General features: G+C 45.1%; 1 protein-coding gene across 1 annotated transcript in view; it reads left to right on the top strand.

Moving 5' to 3' along the window:
- LOC147663798 (MORN repeat-containing protein 1-like) overlaps positions 1-12,359 on the top strand; it is a 313,512-nt gene that overhangs the window by 222,342 nt on the left and 78,811 nt on the right. The window lies entirely within an intron of this gene.

The raw sequence follows: 12,359 nt of genomic DNA, 5'->3' as shown, positions 1-12,359 counted from the left end.
TGAGTGATGGTTTCCCCACCTTGTAGTGAATAAAGTTTGTCCTCCTCTTGGTAACTATGGTCAGACCTCCTCTTGCTGAATAAGGCCTCCCCATCTTTGGATGGCTGTTGTCTCCCGAGCTCTTGTTTACTGTGGCTTCCTTAACTCTTGGTGAGTATGTTCTCCATCCCTCATGATGAGTATTGCCTCTGTACATCTTGATAGCTATGACCTCTCCACCTTTTAGTAACTATGGCCATTGTCTTTCCAGGGACTGCTGGCTTTGTCTTGCCTGGAGCCCATATAATCCCTGGCTGTGGATGCTAGAGCCATTATAATCTCTGCCTGTGTATTCAGTCAATGTCTGGCCAGGGACTGCTGGCTCTTTCTTGGCTAGAGCCCTTATAATCTCTGGGTGTGGATTCTGTCAATGTCCGGCTGGGGGCTGCTGGCTCTGTTTTAGCTAGAGCCCTTATCATTTCTGGCTGTGGATTCTGGAAATGTCTGGCCGGGACTGCTGGCTCTGTTTTAGTTAGAGCCCTTATCATCTATGGCTGTGGATTCTGTCAATGTCTGGCTGGGACTGCTGGCTCTTTCTTGGCTAGAGCCCTTATAATCTCTGGCTATGGATTCTGCCAATGTCTGACCAGTAACTGCTGCTCGGTCTTGGTTAGAGCCCTTATAATCTCTCGCTGTGGATTTCAGCAATGTCTGACTGGGGACTGCTGGCTCTGTCTTGGCTATAGCTCTTATAATATCTGCCTGTGGATTCCGGCATTGTCTGGCCAGGGATGCTGACTATATCTGGCCACGGTCACTGTCAATGTCTTGCCAGGATTGCTGGCTCTGTTTTGGCTAGAGCCTGTATAATCTCTGGCTGTGGATTCTGGCAATGTCTGGCCAGGGTCGGGTGACTATGTCTTGGCTAGAGCCCTTATAATCTCTGGCTGTGGATTCTGGCAATGTCTGGCCAGGGTCGGTTGACTATGTCTTGGCTAGAGCCCTTATAATCTCTGCCTGTGGATTCTGGCAATGTCTGGCCAGGGTCGGTTGACTATGTCTTGGCTAGAGCCCTTATAATCTCTGGCTGTGGATTCTGGCAATGTCTGGCCAGGGTCGGTTGACTGTGTCTTGGTTAGAGCCCTTATAATCTCTGGCTGTGGATTCTGGCAATGTCTGGCCAGGGTCGGTTGACTATGTCTTGGTTAGAGCCCTTATAATCTCTGGCTGTGGATTCCGGCATTGTCTGGCCAGGTATGCTTGCTATATCTGGCCAAGGTCACTGTCAATGTCTTGCCGGGATTGCTGGCTCTGTTTTGGCTAGAGCCTGTATAATCTCTGGCTGTGGATTCTGGCAATGTCTGGCCAGGGTCGGTTGACTATGTCTTGGTTAGAGCCCTTATAATCTCTGGCTGTGGATTCTGGCAATGTCTGGCCAGGAATGCTGACTATATCTGGCCACGGTCACTGTCAATGTCTTGCCTGGTGTGCTGGCACTATTTGGCCATTGTGGTAACAGAATATCATTGTCAGAATATTGTATGTTATACATTTCGTGTCCTAAATAACCCTTACACAAATATCATACTACTGGAGTCACTAACAGAAAATGTACACTGCATTGCTATATTTATGAGATAAGATTTATTTTAGGCAGTAGTTCTGCACACAATATTCTGACATACAGCCTCTCCGCCAAGAGGGCTGACAGTGTCTGGATATGTTTTTCACAACATCGGGACCGAAGCAGTTGAGGGGAGACAGAAAGAAAAGAGCAAGAAAGAGAGAGGGAGAGAGATAAAAACAGAAAAGGAAGGGGAGAGAAGAGACACTGATTTTGTCTGGATGTAATTGATGCATCTTGGTAGAGTGTAGCGCTCTGTGAAAATGGAGACACTGTTTTTTGGAGGTCTTCTTGTATCTGGTTGAGTATCTGTTTAACCATGAGCATCTCTCTGTCTAGTCATCCTATTCTTCCGAGTCCAGGTGGAATTTCCCTCAGTCCAGACAGGTTCTTTATGTCTAGATATAGTCTATAGGCCTCATCCTTAAAAAAAAAAAACAGCGATAAAAAATCCGCCAGGAATCATCTTATTTCCTGACAGCCCATTTCTTGATGTTTCCACCTCATGTAGAGGTGTGCTAACTGGCGGGCCTCAGTTGACTTAGCTTTCAGAAATATTTTGCCCCTGGCCCTGACTTCTGAGAATCCTCATTTCCTTGGTGTCAGAAGGCCTGACCTATTTGGGGTTGGCCTCCTGACACGTTTTTATTGGTCAGAAGTGACATGAAAGGGAGGAAAAAGTGGAAGAAAGCTTCCAGTGTGTCTTGACTTTTTTGATTTCCAGAAACAAGTCTTGCCTTTGGGAATTTTGTTTGTGAAAAACAACAAAAAGTTCCTTGTCCACCGTGACATGATGGGTTGGGTGCCATTCTGCATTTTCACTGAAAGTTCTGCTACCAGTACAGCTGAAGCAGTTTTGGTGTAAATGAAATATGGTGGGCCAGACTGGACACCAGGGCCTAAATGAGGCTGGCAGTCTCTTTCTACTTAGACTGAGTGCCTCTCGCTTTGTCTGACGTCTTTGTATTTATTTCGGTTGTCTTTTGCTCTCTATCTCTTTCTCTTGTGTTTGTCTTTCTTCACACATCCCCCCACCCCTCCTCTAGCCTCCCTTTCCCTCTCCTCCGCTCCTTTTCTATTTACCTTTTCTCTGTATCTCCTGTGATTCTCACGCTGCCTCTTGTATCTGTCTCTCATTTCTCACTCTCTTTCATCTAGTCCCTCTTGCCTGGATCGCCTCTCTCTCTCTCACACACTCCCCCTTGCCTCAGTCTCTCCTTACTTGCTCCCACTGCCTCTTGCCCAGCTCTCACCTCTCCCTCCACACCCTCTTGTCTCGGTCTCCCCCACTTGTCTTCTCCTTAACACCCTCCCTTATAGTGTGTCTCTCCTCAACACTCCCTGAAGTGGAGGAGAATCTCACTCTCTGTCCTGTCTGTGTCTCTTCTCTGCTTCCCGGTGGAGTCTCTTCTTTGTGTGTGTCTGGTTTGTATCTCTTCACTGTTCCCTGGTCGAATCTCTTCTCGGAGTCCGATTTATCTCTTTTTACTGTGTCCAGATGGATTCTGTGTCCTGTGTACGGGCTGTGTCTCTTCACTGTTTCTAGCTGGAGTCTCTCGCTCTCTCTCTCTCTCTCCCTATCCCTATCTCTCTCCTGCTCCCTGTCCCTCTGTCCGTTTCCGTCTCTTTTCTGTGTCCATGTATAGTCTTTTTATTGTGCCCAGTTTGTTTGTCTCCTATCTGTACCAAGGTGGAGTCCCTTCTCTTACTCCACGTGAAGTCTCTACATTGGCATATGGTTTCACAGAAATGTCTTATTAGACTAGTAATTGTTTCCAGGTTAAACCTTTTTCTGTGTCCAGATGGAACGTGCATATCAGCATAGGCCCTATTTCCAGACACAGCCTGTGTCTAGACAGTTTCTATGTCTGTCCAGACATGGTCAAGTCTGTGTGTCCAGATGGGGAATGTATCCCTGTACAAGACGTGTCTTTTCAGACTCCAAGCAAAATCGGTGCAAGCAATTTACCAAGAAAATAAACTGATCTATCATGTCAGTAATTAAAACCAATAAGTGAAAACAAGTGGGATGAAAGCAGCATAGACAATGCACCACCCCATGAGCAAACACTGAAGTGTTGGGAAAGAAGGGGTTCATACGAAAGCAATCACTCAGACACATCATCAGTGTCCAAGAACCCAAGCCAATGGTGTGGATCCAATCACTATTTTTATGTTAACTAGCTCCTCAAAACCATCATGTCAGAAGAGAACTTCGAGTTGGCAGAAACATACTAAGGAAAGAAATGCCTTTTCCCGCAAAACAGTGAGGAAGAAGATCAAAAGCCCTTCTGTTTTCTTATAAAAATGTTTAAAGCATGGAAGGCAATATATTGACAGTGGTTTGGATTGCTGAGCTTTGTTTTCTTGTAACTCATCAGATTCCTTCTTTAATGGAGAAATAATGTGCCAAATTCCATAATTTGCTTGTTGATCTGAATGTTTCAGAAATCTAATTCCAACTAGTGGGTTTCTCAACAGAGGAAATTCTGAATGTGGTTGTGAAACTGTTTCTTTCCCCCTGAATAGTTTGTTTGCAGATTCATATAGCACAGCTTATCACCCATGAGGGTACCCAGGCACTGCCAATAAGCACTGGGAGATTAAGTGATTTGCCCAGAATCACAGGATGTTGCAGGGAGCCCGAGACTTGAGCCCAGATCCTCAGCACCAGATTCGGCAGCTCTGGCCGCTGCACCACATCGCCTTCCAGTGAATGAAACAGATTTCCTTGTGCAAACTTGAAAAGTGCATTTTCTTCGATACAGCTTTGCGTCATCTTTCTCCCTCAATCTTAACCCACCTCCATTCACAACATTTGACAGCACAGCAGTCATGCAGTAGATTTTATTTGGAACCATTTTGCAAAGCAGGGAATAAGGAGGCCAAAAACACATGTACACTCTTCATCCTCACTAGTAGAGTAAGTGGCTCATCGCAAATCATCAGAAAAAATGTCTTTGCATATAGGTTTGCAAGCACTCACTGCCGGAGGAGTCAAAGCACTTTACAAGAGTCCCCATTCAATATACGGGTTATACTGTCTGGTAACCGGTAACACAAGAACAAAGTGCAACCACTGACTGGGAAAGCCAATTTGGTAAGACATGTCTTGCAACACACATGAAACCAGCTATTTTCTTAGAACAAATGAATTCCTTGTGTTATGAATAACCCCAAAACTGAAGGGCCGTTTGTAAAATTGCTTGTTGAAGATATCTAGACTGCTCTCCGGATCCTGCTGTTCCAATTATTAAAGGGATGTGTATATCTCTGCAAATATTCAAGTGCTGAGGCTTGACACACTTCATAGTCATCTGTGAGGCTTTTTCTCTGTGTCCAGGGGCAACAAGTGGTTCCTGGGAAGTACCCGTGGTGGGGACTGTTGTTGACTACTACTACCGCAGGGCCATTAGTACGACTGCGCTAATTGGACAACAACCAAGCTGCCCCCTTTGTACACTGACTCCTTTACGGAGCAAGGCCAGCAGTCGAAGTTTACTTCAGGAGGTAGTAGAGGGTTTGAAATGCACCTCATATAACACAATTGATTCAACACAATAAACTAAAAGTGCAGGGAGAGCATTTTCATTTAAATGAAGAGGTCATTTATTTTCGTTAGCAAAAGTAAGTACGTTCAAATCAGGCAACCCAAAATCTGCAAGATTCTAGCACCTCGTGGGCCCTAGATCTGATCCCAAATACAATTATAGATCTTATGAAGGACACTAGTGCACTAAATATACCACGGAATCCTATGGCTAATGTTATCATGTTGAACTTGGTCTCCGAGACCTACGGGTCTCTGGTATTCTACTTGGAATTTGTTCATGGACAGAATGATACGATGTTTCCCTGGTGATACGGTCTGCTCCTTGTCCTGTTTTCTCTGTGATGCCTGGCTCAAGTCATTCAGCTTACAGTTTTTAAACCTAGATGGCCATGGGCGTAGGAACTGTGGGGGACGAGGGGGATATATCCCCCCCAGATTTTGGAGTGGGGGGGACACGGGGGACAAGATTGGGGGGGACGAGGGGGACAAAGAATTTCCCCCTCTCCTTTCTGTATTCGCAGGGCCATTAGCACGGGAAGGCGAGAACAAAGGCCCTGCACAGGCTGTACTTGACCTTTGACTTGCCCCCAGTTACCTGTGATCAGGCTGCACGCTTGATGAGGCGAAAAGGGATTTAGCCACCCCCACCCTCCGTCATCGTGTGTCTCAGCCCGGGCTGCTTGACTTGCTGGGGCAGGGCAGTGTCTGGAGTCTTTTCTCCAGAGGGCTCGAGCTTTTCACAAGTCTTTTAAAGGCCATTTACATCCCGCGTGCAACTCGTTAAGGAGGTTTTGTTGTTTTGTTCACTGGTTCATACCCCCTGTGTCTCCACTCAGCCTATTCCTATACTTTGTATTTAGTTTTTACTGCCACAGTGGGAGAATGCATTCAGTGAAAAGGCATCTCACAAGTAGGGATGCCACCTTTCCCCCCAAAAAACGGCCATTTGTTGTGTTCTCTTTTACAGAGTCTGCAAGAGAACTTTAATAATATATTGTTACTTAATTTTATTTCTTGTTGTCATTTAGTCTTTAATGTTGGTTTCCAGGAGCTATGACATACTACTTTATTGGAATCTTTTAAACGTGAATAACTATTTTCCTATGTGGACATTCATTTCTAAGTCTTGAATGCAAAATGTACAAGCTTTTGTTGCACTTGCATCACATGACCATCATTGCGTAGCCTCAAAATCAGTTCTCAGCAGCTGTGGAAGCCCCTGCTCTTCCACATGCACACTGCTGCACTTTTTTTGTTGGGGTTCAGTGCCTTTTAGACAGGCGGGCAACTAGAGCCAAATTTCGGGGGGGGGGGGGGGGGGGGGGGGTCTAATTCTTCCGAACTTAGACAGATTGGCTGTAAGAAGGGGGGAACACACAACAAAAGCCTAATTTACAACTAAAAGCCGAATTTACAGCTAAGTACTCGGGTGTGGCTGCAATTAGACGTCGCCAGCCCGCGAAGCTGTCTTCACCCTGGCTGAAACACACAAGGGGGGGGGGGCTGAAGCCCCGTGAGCCCAATGGGTGTTGCGCGCCTGCTTTTAGACAATCCAGTTTAAATGCGGTAACGGCATTCTCTGTTGTATTTACAGCTTGGAGTTTATGCCCTGTCTGATGAACCTCTGGCAATACCCCAATCATTTGAAATGCTGTAGGATAACTCATCGGTCTCAAAGTTTGGAATCTGAGTTTGGGGGCAGGGGGGCTGCAGCTGGGCAGATGTGAACCGGAAACCATGTTTTTGTACTTTACCACAGTGGTGACCATCTTGCAATTGATGCTAGAACTCCTTCTTGTTCAGCTTTGCAGTTTTCTAGTGCAGGGGCCACAGCGTCTGAAGCCGGCAGGAGTGCCTGTAACAGGTGGGAGACCAGCGGACTATTTCTAAGGCACACAGCATAAGAGTGAAGGATTTTACTGAATCAATGCAGGCAGTGTATAGAGGGGGATTGCCGGGGAAAGGGTGCATGGTCAGCAGTCTACCTATGAAGTCGTGTGCAGGCTCCTCGACTGTTGCACAGAGAAGACAGAAGATCCTCCCCACCTGACAAAGACAAAGGATGGCAAACTGAACAGAACAGAAAAGGGTATGTTCCTGAGAGAGGGCAGAGGAAAAAGGCAGAAGTAGGACTTTATTTGGGCTGGACAGTGGGAAAGATGCTGTAAATGAGCCCTTTGATTCTTCCTACTGACTTCCACTGCCAGGTTGAGAGAGCCCCTGACACAAGGATTGGAGGTCACACCTGAAGCTTCTTCCATAAGATATGCAAGCTGAGTAATTTCCTTAGGGCAAGAAGGCAGAGCTCCCGATTCCTACCCACTGGTGGTTCAAGCACTGTTCACATTATGCCAAATGTGATCGAGACTGTATTTTAAGCCTTCTAACAATTAATAAAGTAAGACCCATCATTTTGGTGTCTCTAAAATGAAGAGCTTTTTTGTGTTGTGTTGTTGGTAGTGATGACCGTTACAACACACATTGTCCATGAAGTTGATCTAGAGGCATCCCAAACTCTGCTGAGTGATTACAAGATCCATAGTAAATGTAGAGCTTCATCAGTAAGCAAGGAGCACCTCCTGAATGATCCCTTAAGATCTTATCTTCAGCTCCCCCTGCCAAGTGTATGCCTCTGAAAATACTTTAGCACAGCTGTATAGCTCTTAGAGTTTTAATGGGGCGGAGGACATGCGAACACTGAAATGCTGCTCCAAGTTCCTTTGCCATGCATTAAACTCAAGAGAAAATTTCAGGGGGTGAGTCACATCAGGAAAAGTGTCATTCTGTTTTTGGTTTGAGACTACTAGAAGGAACAGCTCCCTGATTGTGAAAAACATATTGTTGGCTTACAAACAACTTAAAAGGGCTACCAAGTCCGCCCCTTGCTTACCATTGGCTTGTTTTACTGTCCCTCTTATTTACTTGCTTTCTGTTGGATAGCTTTCCTTGTTTCAGCTTGTCCATCTTGTGTTGATCCCTGGCACTCACAAAACAATTTCATCCTGTGGTTCCCCCCTTCCCTTCCCAGCACCAGGTTCTTAATTTTGTCTCCAACGGTAAAGCCCTAGGACATTCCACAGATGTAGCATCTTTGTAACTGAAATTTAATTCATTTACCACTTCAAAGATCATTTTACTAGCTCAACTTTTAATCAAAAGGCTTCAGTCTGTGGCCAGGCTCTATACTGTACATGTACAACTCGCACATCAATACAAGTATAAGTTACTCCGGGTGTTTGGGTATACATCCTGCATTCAGACACCTCATTCCTCATTCTCGTCACTCACCCTTCACTTTCATGTGCGCCCTGCACTCACAGCGATCACACTGCTCATCATGCACTCACGCAATTCACCCTCCTCCTATGCTACACCCACATGAGCACATTGATCACACTGCACGCACATGACACTCTACTCACTTGTCACTTGTCACCGCTCAACCTACACTCACAGCCATCATATTGAACCCACGCTGTTACCCTTCACTCACACCTTTCATCCTCCTCTTACCCTGCGCTCACACAAACACACTGCTCACCCTGCACTCAGAGCAACCACACTGCACTTATGCTCCTTGCCATGAACTCATACCGTTCTCCCTTCACTTACCCTGCAGTCACATCAGCACACCGCTCACCCTGAACTCATAGTGTTCACACTGCACTCACACCACTCACCATGCTCTCATGCATTTCACCCTGCACTTACACAAGCACACCACTGACACTGCACTCATGTGCCACTTTACTCACCTCGCTTTTCACTATGCAGTCTCATTCAAGCAAGCATATTTCTCACCATGCATTAATTTCTCACACTCTGGACTTTCATGTGCACACAAACTCATGTCAAATTCCTCACCCTGCAGTCACTCCTCTCACCCAACTCTCCCTCTATCACATCGCTCACTGTGCACTCACATAGGCACTCCTGTCACTCATACAGCCTGCCCTTCACTCACATCTTTAAGCACATTTTCATTCACATGGGAACAACACTCACCCTGTACTCGTACTCATGTCACATAAACAAGTACAGCACACACCCTGGAGTCACACCAGTTACCCAGCACTTCATCCTCTCACCCTGCACTCACGCAGACAAACCTCTCAGTCTGCATTCATACAGACACCCAGTTCATCCTGCCTGCACACAGGGACAATAGTGTGCCAGGCTCATAGGAACACACCACTCACTCTGCACTAACTCCTCTCACCATTCACTCACCAGTCACTCTCACTGATCACCCTTCACTCTTGCCGCTCACCCTGCACCACACACAAGCATATCACTCATCTTGCATTTACACCGTTCACACTACCTTGCCGTGGCTCCTCCCACTCTGTATGCACTCATATCAACCAACACTCACATGGGCTCTCCTCTCACACTGTATTCATGTAGCTCACCTAACACTCACATCGACACATTTTTCACCCTACACTTGCACCACTCATGCTGTATTCACTCACACTATTCACCATCATCCAGCACTTACATGAGCACACCTCTTACTCTGCACATATAAAAAATACACAAGTCTCATGAATCAACACATTTCTACAAAGGCACCCACAGAATACTGGCTCTTTCGGTAGTACTAGATGCCTACTTAATTCCATCTGCAGCAACGGGGCTGGGGCAAGAGGGGAGAGTTGACTGAGAATGTGGAATGGCACGAGGAGGGAGACTATGGCGGAGGCTTTAGGGTATGGTGCTGGATTGAAGAACATGTGACAGCTTCATTCATTCCTGGCTTTCCATTCACCACAATGCTTCATCTTGAGACATGCAGTTTTTTTTCTTACATTGCAAGTTGGGTCTCAAAAACCCCAAAATGTAAAGTGCTATTTGATGAAATCCATAGTTGCCGAAGAAGTCAAGCATTTCATAAGGTCAGCTGGATGCTGTGATACCACATGTTAGAATGTGGATTCATTAATTTCCAATACTGAAACTGCTTGATCAATTAGTGAAACCAAACATAAGCCCCGCACAGCTATTTTAAGAAGTGCATTTTTCATTCACATCATACTTGTAACAAATATTGTCAAGGCAATATAATATTATTTTGAATAACGTATAGAGAATCTGTTTTTATTAAATTTCACTAAAAGGCAAGGCAGGTAAAGCAGAAACAGCAGGGCAAGCTTTTCTAACACAATAAAAGCAAATTTACTAAATGAATTGTGAGTGGCAGTGTGTGTGTGTGTCACGGAGTACAAAGGTACAAAAGAGTGCAAGAGATATAGTGAGAATGTGTGTGTGAGTGTATGTTTGTTATGCATGCAAGTGTGGTGCTGATCTGGCATACTGGAGGTTATTCATACCTTATGGACATGGGCACTAACAGCATATGGATGGGAGGCGTTACCCATGGCCATCTGCAGGCCTTGACATGCTTCTATGAAGGCACTGTCAGTGGCTGTGGGGTCTCAAACTGTCTAACTGAGAAAGCTGATAACTCATTCATACCCAGCAGCAGGGACACAGAACACCCACCACCACACCTGGCTGATGGTCCTGATATGATGCACATAATTTTTAGCACATGGGCTGGACCCATAGCAAAATGTTGGAACTGATATTTGAGGTAACTATTGTCATAAGATTTCCAGTACTCATTTTATAAATAGGTTGTTAATGGCAAAATTCTGACTCTTGTATACTGAGGGAATTTATAAAGGTACCCATGACTGTGGCTGCAGTAACCATGGGAACATTCTGGCACTGTCATATGGAATGTAGTCATTGGCCTAAGTGGCTCACCCATGAAAAAATTGGATCTTGGTATAGTGGAAGTTATTTCTGTCTTAAGACATTTAAAAAAAATCAGATTTAATCCTAGAAAACCAGGCTTCCAAGGTGCACCATGAAAGTACTGGAATATTTCATGAATGCCCTCTGAGGGTCTACTGCGTTTTCGAAATTTGATCCCAAAATGTTTTAACAATTCTCCCTAGTTGATGTCTATTCTCCCTTAAATCATGTACAAGAAATGTGTTAAATCGTTTTGCTTGCTGCAATTACATAGATCTTTTTCCAACTATAATGGCTATGAGGTTAGCTCTGACCCCACTTCTGTAATTGCTTGTCCTACCCCATTGCTGGGAGCAGGACTGGCTTTAAGGCGGTGCAAACGGTACAACAGCATCTGGCATGGACTTTGGTGGGGGGCTGTGTTTAAAAATAAATTTTGGTTTAGAAGTAAATTAACTTCCTTGGGCATCAGGCAGTTTTCAGGCAACAATAAAAATGTCAAGATAACTCTGGTGATTAATGTTCCTACTAATAAGCGTTAATGTGTCTGCTTCAAAGAACGTGTACCTTGCAGAACATAGAACTGAGTGAACTATGAGTAGCACTATAAAAAAGTATACATGATTTCTTCAAATTTGTCTAATTACAGTGTGAATAGAAATAACAGTAAAGCATGCTTACAAACTGTGACTACATGCCCGTCTTTCTCAATGTTTCACTTTAAAACTATCTGATTGTATAAACGGGTGTACGGTCTTATGCAACAGGCAATTTCTATAGGGTCACTGGAAAGACCACACGGTTGTCCCTGTCCCCCCCAGAAATGTAGTGTCTCCTACGCCCCTGTAGATGGCTAAGAAGCTTCCACAAATTTTTGACTGCATGGGAGATTCCAAATCTAAATCGTTTCTTAACGGGTAAGACTGCTCAACCATATTACCCGCTAAAAGACAATATTATGCGAACCTGTCTTCGGTACCCAAGGCGTGGTAGTTATAGACGACAGGCAATACGTTTCACCAGAATTACCCAGTATCTTTGAGTCCTGCGATTTTTGGACAACTTCCCTGACCGCCCTTGTCCCTACCGGGGATACAGGTTAAACTGCCTGTGATTCTCTATACCCACAATCAGCTACCACCACCGAACAGTCTCCTCACAGCCTGGATTGAGGGGATATTTACCAGAAGCCAGTTTTCATTATGAGCGGATGTACATTTTGGGTGCATCTCCCTGGCCAGCAGAGTCTGTCGCAGTGCTGGGGAATGTAAAAAAATACTGAGGCATTACTTCCAGTGGACCGACGGATTGCTGGGGAAGATGACAAGGCATAGCAGAATATTAAATATGTGTCACAACAAGTCTATTCGTTTTTTATCTGTAGTTGTGTTATTGGATAGCATCGAGGTGCTCCTGCGAACTTTACCCTTTACAAATACA

Source organism: Lissotriton vulgaris, unplaced genomic scaffold (genome assembly GCF_964263255.1).
Source record: "Lissotriton vulgaris unplaced genomic scaffold, aLisVul1.2 SCAFFOLD_2347, whole genome shotgun sequence".
Lineage (NCBI taxonomy): Eukaryota > Metazoa > Chordata > Amphibia > Caudata > Salamandridae > Lissotriton > Lissotriton vulgaris.
The sequence above is the reverse complement of the archived record's forward strand: the minus strand, read 5'-3'. Positions and strand labels throughout refer to the sequence as shown.